The sequence below is a fragment of the Oncorhynchus gorbuscha genome, linkage group LG05, assembly GCF_021184085.1.
Source record: "Oncorhynchus gorbuscha isolate QuinsamMale2020 ecotype Even-year linkage group LG05, OgorEven_v1.0, whole genome shotgun sequence".
NCBI classification, from domain to species: domain Eukaryota; kingdom Metazoa; phylum Chordata; class Actinopteri; order Salmoniformes; family Salmonidae; genus Oncorhynchus; species Oncorhynchus gorbuscha.
The window spans coordinates 88,579,367-88,592,166 of NC_060177.1; positions in this window are offsets into that span (position 1 = coordinate 88,579,367).

The window sequence follows — 12,800 nt, forward strand, 5'->3', positions numbered from 1 at the left end:
TCTCTCTCCTTCTTCCCCTCTCTCTTCCCCTCTCTCTCCTTCTTCCCCTCTCTCTCTCTCTTCCTCTCTCTCCTTCTTCCCCTCTCTCTTCCCCTCTCTCTTCCTCTCTCTCTCCTTCTTCCCCTCTCTCTCCTTATTCCTCTCTCGCCCTCTCCTTCTTCCCCTCTCTCTATCTCTCTCTCTCTTTCTTCCCCTCTCTCTCCTTCTTCCCCTCTCTCTTCCCCTCTCTCTCCTTCTTCCCCTCTCTCTCTCTTCCTCTCTCTCCTTCTTCCCCTCTCTCTTCCCCTCTCTCTTCCCCTCTCTCTTCCTCTCTCTCTCCTTCTTCCCCTCTCTCTCCTTATTCCTCTCTCGCCCTCTCCTTCTTCCCCTCTCTCTATCTCTCTCTCTCTTTCTTCCCCTCTCTCTCCTTCTTCCCCTCTCTCTCTCTCTTTCTTCCCCTCTCTCTCTCCTTCTTCCCCTCTCTCTTCCTCTCTCTCTTTCTTCCCCTCTCTCTTCATCTTTCTCTTTCTTCCCCTCTCTCTTCCTCTCTCTCCTCCCCTCTCTCTCCTTCTTCCCCCCTCTCTTCCTCTCTCTCCTTCTTCCCCTCTCTCTCCTTCTTCGCCTCTCGCTTCCTCTCTCTCCTTCTTCCCTTCTCTCTTCCTCTCTCTCTTCATCTCTCTCCTTCTTCCCCTCTCTCTTCCCCTCTCTCTCCTTCTTCCCCTCTCTCTTCCTCTCTCTCCTTCTTCCCCTCTCTCTCCTTCTTCCCTTCTCTCTTCCCCTCTCTCTCCTTCCACCTCTCATCTCCTTTTATTCACTTAGACAGGATGATGGTCCTCAGTAGCTCAGTTGGTAAGGCATGGCTCTTGGCATGCCAGGATAGTGGGTTTGATTCCTGGGACCACCTGTACGTGAACAATGTGGATAAAAGCATCTGATACGTGACATGTATTATGGTCCATGAACACTTCACATGGGCTTCCAGGGAAAACTTGCCTCTGTTTTCCTGTCTGTCTATGTGTGTGTGTGTGTGTGTGTGTGTGTGTGTGTGTGTGTGTGTGTGTGTGTGTGTGTGTGTGTGTGTGTGTGTGTGTGTGTGTGTGTGTGTGTGTGTGTGTGTGTGTGTGTGTGTGTGTGTGTGTGTGTGTGTGTGTGTGTGTGTGTGTGTGTGTGTGTGTGTGTGTGTGTGTGTGTGTGTGTGTGTGTGTGTGTGTGTGTGTGTGTGATCCTATTGGGAATCATTACCGGGTGGTTCTAAACTGAGGGTGGGTGGCCGTTTAAATAGTGACTCACACACTCTCTGACCAGCTGGCTGTGATACACATCCCCCATCCCCCTACACACACACACACACACACACACACACACACACACACACACACACACACACACACACACACACACACACACACACACACACACACACACACACACACACACACACACACACACACACACACACACACACAGAGCGTAAAGTTGTGTGTTTGTATGCATGGTCCAAACCTAGCCCTAACTCCCCAAAAACCATCCAGTTGTGAAAAACCAACAGGTAAAGCATTTGCAGACACATTCATTTGGGCGTCAAACAGCTCAGTCAATAGTCAGTCATGCTTCCCAAACGGCACCCGAGTCCCTACTTTGTATTTATTTATTTATTTCACCTTTACTTAACTTGGCAAACCAGTTAAGAAACATTATTATTTACAATGACGACCTACCGAGGAACAGTGAGTTAACTGCCTTGTCCAGTGGGAGAAAGACAGAGTTTTACTTTGTCAGCTCGGTTACTGGCCCAATGCTCTAACCACTAGGCTACTTGCTGGCCCAACGCTCTAACCACTATGCTACCTGCTGGCCCAACACTCTAACCACTAGGCTACCTGCTGGCCCAACGCTCTAACCACTAGGCTACCTGCTGGCCCAACGCTCGAACCACTAGGCTACCTGCTGGCCCAACGCTCTAACCACTAGGCTACCTGCTGGCCCAACGCTCTAACCACTAGGCTACCTGCTGGCCCAACGCTCTAACCACTAGGCTACCTGCTGGCCCAACGCTCTAACCACTAGGCTACCTGCTGGCCCAACGCTCTAACCACTACGCTTTGCTGGCCCAACGCTCTAACCACTAGGCTACCTGCTGGCCCAACGCTCTAACCACTAGGCTACCTGCTGGCCCAACGCTCTAACCACTAGGCTACCTGCTGGCCCAACGCTCTAACCACTAGGCTACCTGCTGGCCCAACGCTCTAACCACTATGCTACCTGCTGGCCCAACGCTCTAACCACTAGGCTACCTGCTGGCCCAACGCTCTAACCACTAGGCTACCTGCTGGCCCAACGCTCGAACCACTAGGCTACCTGCTGGCCCAACGCTCTAACCACTAGGCTACCTGCTGGCCCAACGCTCTAACCACTAGGCTACCTGCTGGCTCTAACCCCAACGCTCTAACCACTAGGCTACCTGCTGGCCCAACACTCTAACCACTAGGCTACCTGCTGGCCCAACGCTCTAACCACTAGGCACTAGGCTCTAACCACTAGGCTTGCTGGCCCAACGCTCTAACCACTACAAGGCTAACCACTAGGCTACCTGGCCCAACGCTCTAACCACTAGGCTACCTGCTGGCCCAACGCTCTAACCACTAGGCTACCTGCTGGCCCAACGCTCTAACCACTAGGCTACCTGCTGGCCCAACGCTCTAACCACTAGGCTACCTGCTGGCCCAACGCTCTAACCACTAGGCTACCTAATGTCCCTACACTCTAACCACTAGGCTTCCTAATGTCCCTACACTCTAACCACTAGGCTACCTGCTGGCCCAACGCTCTAACCACTAGGCTACCTGCTGGCCCAACGCTCTAACCACTAGGCTACCTGCTGGCCCAACGCTCTAACCACTAGGCTACCTGCTGGCCCAACACTCTAACCACTAGGCTGTGCTGGCCCAACGCTCTAACCACTAGGCTACCTGCTGGCCCAACGCTCTAACCACTAGGCTACCTGCTGGCCCAACGCTCTAACCACTAGGGCTGGCCCAACGCTCTAACCACTAGGCTACCTGGCCCAACGCTCTAACCACTAGGCTACCTGCTGGCCCAACGCTCTAACCACTAGGCTACCTGCTGGCCCAACGCTCTAACCACTAGGCTACCTGCTACCTCTAACCACTAGGCTACCTGCCGCCCTACACTCTAACCACTAGGCTACCCTAATGTAACCCTAGGCACTCTAACCACTAGGCTTCCTAATGTCCCTACACTCTAACCACTAGGCTACCTGCTAATGTCCCTACACTCTAACCACTAACGTCCCTACACTCTAACCACTAGGCTACCTGCTGGCCCAACGCTCTAACCACTAGGTTACCTGCTGGCCCAACGCTCTAACCACTAGGCTACCTGCTGCCCCAACGCTCTAACCACTAGGCTACCTGCTGGCCCTACACTCTAACCACTAGGCTACCTGCTGGCCCAACGCTCTAACCACTAGGCTACCTGCTGGCCCAACGCTCTAACCACTAGGCTATCTGCTGGCCCAACGCTCTAACCACTAGGCTACCTGCTGGCCCAACGCTCTAACCACTAGGCTACCTGCTGGCCCAACGCTCTAACCACTAGGCTACCTAATGTCCCTACACTCTAACCACTATGCTACCTAATGTCCCTACACTCTAACCACTAGGCTACCTGCTGGCCCTACACTCTAACCACTAGGCTATCTGCTGGCCCTACACTCTAACCACTAGGCTACCTGCCGTCCCTACACTCTAACAACTAGGCTACCTGCCGCCCCTACACTCTAACCACTAGGCTACCTGCTGGCCCTACACTCTAACCACTAGGCTACCTGCCGCCACTACACTCTAACCACTAGGCTACCTGCCGTCCCTACACTCTAACCACTAGGCTACCTGCTGGCCCTACACTCTAACCACAAGGCTACCTGCTGGCCCTACACTCTAACCACTAGGCTACCTGCCGCCACTAAACTCTAACCACTAGGCTACCTGCTGGCCCTACACTCTAACCACAAGGCTACCTGCTGGCCCTACACTCTAACCACTAGGCTACCTGCTGGCCCTACACTCTAACCATTAGGCTACCTGCCGCCACTACACTCTAACCACGAGGCTACCTGCCGTCCCTACACTCTAACCACTAGGCTACCTGCTGTCCCTACACTCTAACCACTAGGCTACCTGCCGCCACTACACTCTAACCACTAGGCTACCTGCTGGCCCTACACTCTAACCACTAGGCTACCTGCTGGCCCTACACTCTAACCACTAGGCTACTTGACTCCGCTACACTCTAACCACTAGGCTACCTGCCTCCTCTACACTCCAACCACTAGGCTACCTGCCTCCTCTACACTCTAACCACTAGGCTACCTGCCTCCTCTACACGCTAACCACGAGGCTACCTGCCTCCTCTACACTCCAACCACTAGGCTACCTGCCTCCTCTACACTCCAACCACTAGGCTACCTGCCTCCTCTACACTCCAACCACTAGGCTACCTGCCTCCTCTACACTCTAACCACTAGGCTACCTGCCTCCTCTACACTCTAACCACTAGGCTACCTGCCTCCTCTACACTCTAACCACTAGGCTACCTGCCGTCCCTACTCTCTAACCACTAGGCTACCTGCCACCTCAAAATATTACCCGTGTACATAGTACAGAACCTTTGACCAGGGCCCAAAAGGGACTCCATTCATACGGACAGGCCAGGATGCATTTAATTGATCGGCCACTTTAAATGGGAGAACGGAGGGGAATAGAGACCTCCTCTATATCTTTTCACCAAAACCATCTGCCTGAGGGTCACCCCCCTGTGACCCCTCCACCCCTACCTCTCCTTCAAACCCCTCCACCCCTCCATCCCCACCTCTCCTACAAATCTCTCCACCCCTCCACCCCCACCTCTCTAACAAACCCCTCAACCCCTCCACCCCCATCTCTCCTACAAACCCCTCCACCCCACCTCTCTAACAAACCCCTCAACCCCTCCACCCCCACCTCTCCTACAAACCCCTCCACTCCTCCACCCCCACCTCTCCTACAAACCCTCCACCCCTCCATCCCCACCTCTCCTACAAACCTCTCCACCCCTCCACCCCCACCTCTCCTACAAACCCCTCCACCCCTCCACCCCTCCACCCCCACCTCTCCTACAAACCCCTCCACCCCTCCATCCCCACCTCTCCTACAAACCTCTCCACCCCTCCATCCCCAGCTCTCCTACAAACCTCTCCACCCCTCCACCCCCACCTCTCCTACAAACCCCTCCACCCCTCCATCCCCACCTCTCCTACAAACCCCTCCACCCCTATCTCTCCTACAAACCCCTCTACCCCTCCACCCCCACCTCTCTAACAAACCCCTCAACCCCTCCACCCCCATCTCTCCTACAAACCCCTCCACCCCCACCTCTCCTACAAACCCCTCTACCCCTCCACCCCCACCTCTCCATCTTCTCCATCAACCCCTCCACCCCCACCTCTCCTACAAACCCCTCTACCCCTCCACCCCCACCTCTCCATCATCTCCATCAACCCCTCCACCCCCACCTCTCCTACAAACCCTCAACCCCTCCACCCCCACCTCTCCTACAAACCCCTCAACCCTCCACCCCCACCTCTCCTACAAACCCCTCCACCCTGACCTCTCTAACAAACTCCTCTACCCCTCCACCCCCACCTCTCTAACAAACCCCTCTACCCCTCCACCCCCACCTCTCTAACAAATCCCTCTACCCCTCCACCCCCACCTCTCCTACAAACCCATCAAAACCTCCCTCCACTCCACCTCTCCATCTTCTCCCCTCCACCTCCACCCCCACCTCTCCATCTTCTCCCCCTCCCCTCCACCCCCACCCCCACCTCTCCATCTTCTCCCCTCCACCCCCCCCTCCACCCCCACCTCTCCATCTTCTCCCCTCCCCTCCACCCCCACCTCTCCATCTTCTCCCCCTCCCCCTCCAACCTCCATCTTCTCCCTCCCCCCTCCACCCCCATCTCCATCTCCCCTCCCCTCCCCTCCACCCCCACCTCTCCATCTTCTCCCTCCTCCACCCCCACCTCTCCATCTTCTCCCCCTCCCCTCCACCCCCACCTCTCCATCTTCTCCCCTCCCCCTCCACCCCCATCTCCATCTTCTCCCCTCCCCCTCCACCCCCACCTCTCCATCTTCTCCCCTCAACCCCTCTACCCCCACCTCTCCATCTTCTCCCCTCAGCCCCTCCACCCCCACCTCTCCATCTTCTCCCTCAACACCTCCACCCCCACCCCCACCTCTCTATCTTCTCCCCTCCACCCCCACCCCCACCTCTCCATCTTCTCCCCTCAACCCCTCCACCCCCACCTCTCCATCTTCTCCCCTCAACCCCTCCACCCCCAGCTCTCCATTTTCTCCCCTCCACCCCTCCACCCCCACCTCTCCATCTTCTCCCCTCAACCCCTCCACCCCCACCCCCACCTCTCCATCTTCTCCCCTCAACCCCTCCACCCCCACCTCCTCATCTTCTCCCTCAACCCCTCCACCCCACCCCCACCTCTCCATCTTCTCTCCTCAACCCCTCCACCCCCACCTCTCCATCTTCTCCCTCAACCCCTCCACCCCCACACCCACCTCGCCATCTTCTCTCCTCAACCCCTCCACCCCTCCACCCCCACTACTCCATCTTCTCCCCTCAACCCCTCCACCCCCACCTCTCCATCTTCTCCCCTCCACCCCTCCACCCCCACCCCCACCTCTCCATCTTCTCCCCTCAACCCCTCCACCCCCACCTCTCCAACTTCTCCCCTCAACCCCTCCACCCCTCCATCCCCGCCTCTCCATCTTCTCTCCTCAACCCCTCCACCCCCACCCCACCTCTCCATCTTCTCCCCTCAACCCCTCCACCCCCACCCCCACCTCTCCATCTTCTCCCCTCAACCCCTCCACCCCCACCTCTCCATCTTCTCCCCTCAACCCCTCCAACCCTCCACCCCCACCCCCACCTCTCCATCTTCTCCCCTCCACCCCTCCACCCCCACCCCCACCTCTCCATCTTCTCCCCTCCACCCCTCCACCCCCACCTCTCCATCTTCTCCCCTCAACCCCTCCACCCCTCCATCCCCGCCTCTCCATCTTCTCCCCTCCACCCCTCCACCCCCACCTCTCCATCTTCTCCCCTCAACCCCTCCACCCCCACCCCCACCTCTCCATCTTCTCTCCTCAACCCCTCCACCCCCACCCCCACCTCTCCATCTTCTCCCCTCAACCCCTCCACCCCCACCCCCACCTCTCCATCTTCTCCCCTCAACCCCTCCACCCCCACCCCCACCTCTCCCCTCCACCCCTCCACCCCTCCACCCCTCCACCCCTCCACCCCCACCCCCACCTCTCCATCTTCTCTCCTCAACCCCTCAACCCCCTCCACCCCCCACCTCTCCATCTTCTCCCTCCACCCCTCAACCCCTCCACCCCCACCTCTCCATCTTCCCCCTCAACCCCTCCACCACCACCCCCACCTTTCCCCTCCACCCCTCCACCCCCACCCCCACCTCTCCATCTTCTCTCCTCAACCCCTCAACCCCTTCACCCCCCACCTCTCCATCTTCTCCCCTCCACCCCTCAACCCTTCCACCCCCACCTCTCCATCTTCTCTCCTCAACCCCTCCACCCCTCCACCCCCACCTCTCCATCTTCTCCCCTCAACACCTCCACCCCCACCCCCACCTCTCCATCTTCTCTCCTCAACCCCTCCACCCCCACCCCCCTCTCCATCTTCTCCCCTCAACCCCTCCACCCCCACCCCCACCTCTCCATCTTCTCTCCTCAACCCCTCCACCCCCACCCCCACCTCTCCATCTTTCCCCTCCACCCCTCCACCCCCACCCCCACCTCTCCATCTTCTCCCCTCAACCCCTCCACCCCCACCTCTCCATCTTCTCCCCTCAACCCTCCACCCCTCCATCCCCGCCTCTCCATCTTCTCCCTCCACCCCTCCACCCCTACCTCTCCATCTTCTCTCCTCAACCCCTCCACCCCCACCCCCACCTCTCCATCTTCTCCCCTCAACCCCTCCACCCCCACCCCCACATCTTATCCCCTCAACCCCTCCACCCCCACCCCCACCTCTCCCCTCCACCCCTCCACCCCTCCACCCCTCCACCCCTCCACCCCCACCCCCACCTCTCCATCTTCTCTCCTCAACCCCTCCACCCCTCCACCCCCACCTCTCCATCTTCTCCCCTCAACGCTCCACCCCCACCCCCACCTCTCCATCTTCTCTCCTCAACCCCTCCACCTCTCCACCCCCACCTCTCCATCTTCTCTCCTCAACCCCTCCACCCCCACCCCCTCTCCATCTTCTCCCCTCAACCCCTCCACCCCCACCCCCATCTCTCCATCTTCTCTCCTCAACCCCTCCACCCCCACCCCCACCTCTCCATCTTCTCCCCTCAACCCCTCCACCCCTCCACCCCTCCACCCCCACCCCCACCCCCACCTCTCCATCTTCTCTCCTCAACCCCTCCACCCCCACCCCCACCCCCACCTCTCCATCTTCTCTCCTCAACCCCTCCACCTCTCAGGACTGGAGATGAAATGTAACTGAGCAGGAAAAGGGAGGAACAGTTGATATCATATGGCTAACGGGCAGTAATACCGTGTTATTGCTGTAAAATAGAGTATTAAAATACATTTAAACAGTAATACTACGATGTTTATTGAGTCATATAAGCAAAGCACATTTCTTTATGTTCCTTGGTGGTGAACAGAGTCAGAATGAAGACGCATCATTTCATACGGCCTCTTCTGCCATCTAGTGGTCAACGGAGAAAACAATACGCTGAATTACAGTTTTTCTCAATTGCTCAAACACCATTTCTGAAACCTTTCTCCATTTCCTGAAAACATTAAACACAAAACCTCATCTTCAAGCACTATTTACATAACCTCTGACTCCTCTAGCAAAATGAAACATTTGCCTCAAAACAGTTTTACCTGTGTTCAAAATCAAACACTGCTCTCAAATCATAAACAAAGTGATCAAAATGATATACACTCTCAAGCAGTCAGTAAACAATACCCCATAAATTAGAAAACACATTGTTCAAAACATATAATTCTCAGGGAGAAGTACATTTTGAATCTAAAAAAATATGAATATTTTTCCATCATTGTCTTTTGATGAACGAAAACATGTTCTCTCATAGTAGCTCAAAATTGCTCAGAAATTACTACTCTGCTTTGCTCTTTGCAATTTTGTTTTTTGTTCTTCCTCCTCCTTGTACCCCTATTTTTACAGTACTGTACCCTGCATCTCACAAACTTGTCCTTTGTCTCTGTGATACTGTAATTCTTGTTCTTTGTTGATATGAATCTGCAACCAGTCAAAATCTATTGAGCAGTCAGTACTGTTACAGTTTTTCTCAATTGCTAAAACACTAAAACCCATTGGTTGAACAAAGTTCTCAGTTGCCTGGATTCATTTAGCTAATTATGCAGTCTGTTGTCAATACATTAAACCATTTCACATGATAAAACACAATTTGCAGATCTCACTTAGACTTTTCAGCAAAACTCTAAACACATTCTCATTCTCTAAACACATTCTGCACTCTAATGCACATGTCATCCATACTGGTAAACACAAGTGGCAACAATCACATACAAATAGAGACCATATGTCATTGATTGAACACAACCACTCAACATTGATTTAACCTGTTTCAAATGATGCGACACAACCAATATAAGCCAGTTCAGAGAGCAAACAGGTTGCTGGAGGTGGGAAGGAGAAAGTCTGAGAATGGATACTGTAGTACAGTGCATTGTAGGCTGTATACTGTACAATGGACACATTGTATGGCCCTGACTGTGTCCAGACTGTGGCTAGAAAAATACTGTGAAATAGTGAAAATGATGATATTGCCCATTTAGTGTGAGAGCTGTTTGAAAAGACCTGAAATGTCTTCCTGTTTTGGTGGGATGGCGTGTTGGCCTGCCTGATGACATTACCAGGCGGTAACTTAGTTACAGTAATAGACCAATACGAATGGGAGTTCTAAACCTCTCAGCCAATAACAGCTAGCTTTCAGTTTTCCCCTCCCCACTCAGACCACTCCCAAACAGTCCTAACAAAATTCTTGCTTGAGAAATTGCTCTTTACTAAGAAGCTATTTTTGTTTATTTTAATTGAAAACAATTATGTTTCATTCATTCTTCCATCCATCAATACATTCAACATCTTATTGTTGATTGTTCCATCAATACATTCAACATCTTATTGTTGATTAATGTATTCGGAACCTAACTCACTCTAGCTGTGATGTCATTCATATTGTACCTCTATATGGCGATCATAATAGATGCCACTTGGCCCCTAGCCCCCTCAAACTCAACTCTGGACCTCATTGTTCCCCTCTAATCAGGGACTGATTTAGACATGGGACACCAGGTGGGTGATTCGCCTCTAATCAGGGCCTGATTTAGACCTGGGACACCAGGTGGGTGATTCCCCTCTAATCAGGGCCTGATTTAGACCTGGGACACCAGGTGGGTGATTCCCCTCTAATCAGGGCCTGATTTAGACCTGGGACACCAGGTGGGTGATTCCCCTCTAATCAGGGCCTGATTTAGACCTGGGACGCCAGGTGGGTGATTCCCCTTTAATCAGGGCCTGATTTAGACCTGGGACGCCAGGTGGGTGATTCCCCTCTAATCAGGGCCTGATTTAGACATGGGACACCAGGTGGGTGATTCCCCTCTAATCAGGGCCTGATTTAGACCTGGGACATCAGGTGGGTGATTCCCCTCTAATCAGGGCCTGATTTAGACCTGGGACATCAGGTGGGTGATTCCCCTCTAATCAGGGCCTGATTTACACCTGGGACACCAGGTGGGTGATTCCCCTCTAATCAGGGCCTGATTTAGACCTGGGACACCAGGTGGGTGATTCCCCTCTAATCAGGGCCTGATTTAGACCTGGGACACCAGGTGGGTGATTCCCCTCAGGGCCTAATCAGGGCCTGATTTAGACCTGGGACACCAGGTGGGTGATTCCCCTCTAATCAGGGCCTGATTTAGACCTGGGACACCAGGTGGGTGATTCCCCTTTAATCAGGGCCTGATTTAGACCTGGGACACCAGGTGGGTGATTCCCCTCTAATCAGGGCCTGATTTAGACCTGGGACACCAGGTGGGTGATTCCCCTCTAATCAGGGCCTGATTTAGACCTGGGACACCAGGTGGGTGATTCCCCTCTAATCAGGGCCTGATTTAGACCTGGGACACCAGGTGGGTGATTCCCCTCTAATCAGGGCCTGATTTAGACCTGGGACACCAGGTGGGTGATTCCCCTCTAATCAGGGCCTGATTTTGGGACACCTGGGACATGGGACACCAGGTGGGTGATTCCCCTCTAATCAGGGCCTGATTTAGACCTGGGACACCAGGTGGGTGATTCCCCTTAATCAGGGCCTGATTTAGACCTGGGACACCAGGTGGGTGATTCCCCTTTAATCAGGGCCTGATTTAGACCTGGGACACCAGGTGGGTGATTCCCCTTTAATCCCTGATTTAGACCTGGGACACCTAATCAGGGCCTGATTTAGACCTGGGACACCAGGTGGGTGATTCCCCTCTAATCAGGGCCTGATTTAGACCTGGGACACCAGGTGGGTGATTCCCCTCTAATCAGGGCCTGATTTAGACCTGGGACATCAGGTGGGTGTAATTAATTATCATTGAGTTAACAGCAAATGATGGATTCAAGTAACCTATATCTCATTGGTCCTTTTTGGTTGTAAGTCACAACAATGTTATCACTGTGTGAGTTTTTATAGCAAAGTAGACCGCCACGAACGTTGTTGTAAGAATCGGACCAAGGCGCAGCGTAGTGCGTAGAGTTCCACATGTTTAATTAATAAAGAAACTCACCAAAACAATACAGAACAGCCTAAACGCGTCGCTAAGGCAACGATACATAGGGCCCACAACAAACAGGTGGGAACAGGCCGCCTAAATATGATGTCCAATCAGAGAACCCGATAGACAGCTGCCTCTGATTGGGAACCATACCAGGCCAACCTAGAAATAAAGAAACTAGAATGCCCACCTTAGTCACACCCCGACCTAACCAAAATAGAGAATAAAGGATCTCTAAGGTCAGGGTGTGACACCTACTTACCAAAAATGGCAAAGTAAACGTTCCTAAATATTTCGTATTAAGTTCCGGTCAAGTTACACTTTCAACAGGAAGGGCATCTAGAAACTGTCATGGCTGTGTTGTGTTTAGTTTGCGCTGAATACTAACTTTATAATTAGATTTTGCTTTACATTTATGCTTCTTATTACTTGTATTCACACTTTCCATTATTGCAATCAAATCGAAATATAATACTGTTATCTGCATCTTGTAAATAGCAGCTGTTTTCGCTTCCCGAACCAACCCTGTCAGCTTGTATTAGCTAGCTAGCTATTTGTGCACAGCCGTCTAGCTAGTGTCACTGTGTAGTTTCCAGTCATGAAGTCAGTTTTGATGGTAGCAGAGAAGCAGACATCGGTTAAGTCAATTGCCAAAATCATATCTAAAGATGAGTGATCTCTAATGCTTGCTATTCCTATCTTTCTTTACTAGGAATCAACAACCGCGTGTCAGGGAAAAGCCAGCAGCAGTAGGTAGCGAGTTGCATTTCACGTAACTCCATATCGGCTAATATGATTCAATCCATGTCAAGCAACAGAGAAACAAGTGTTTGTTGGAAAATTAGTTTATTACTGTCATTATCTTTTAGCAGATGACAGTACATTTTAAATGTCTTTATGGCA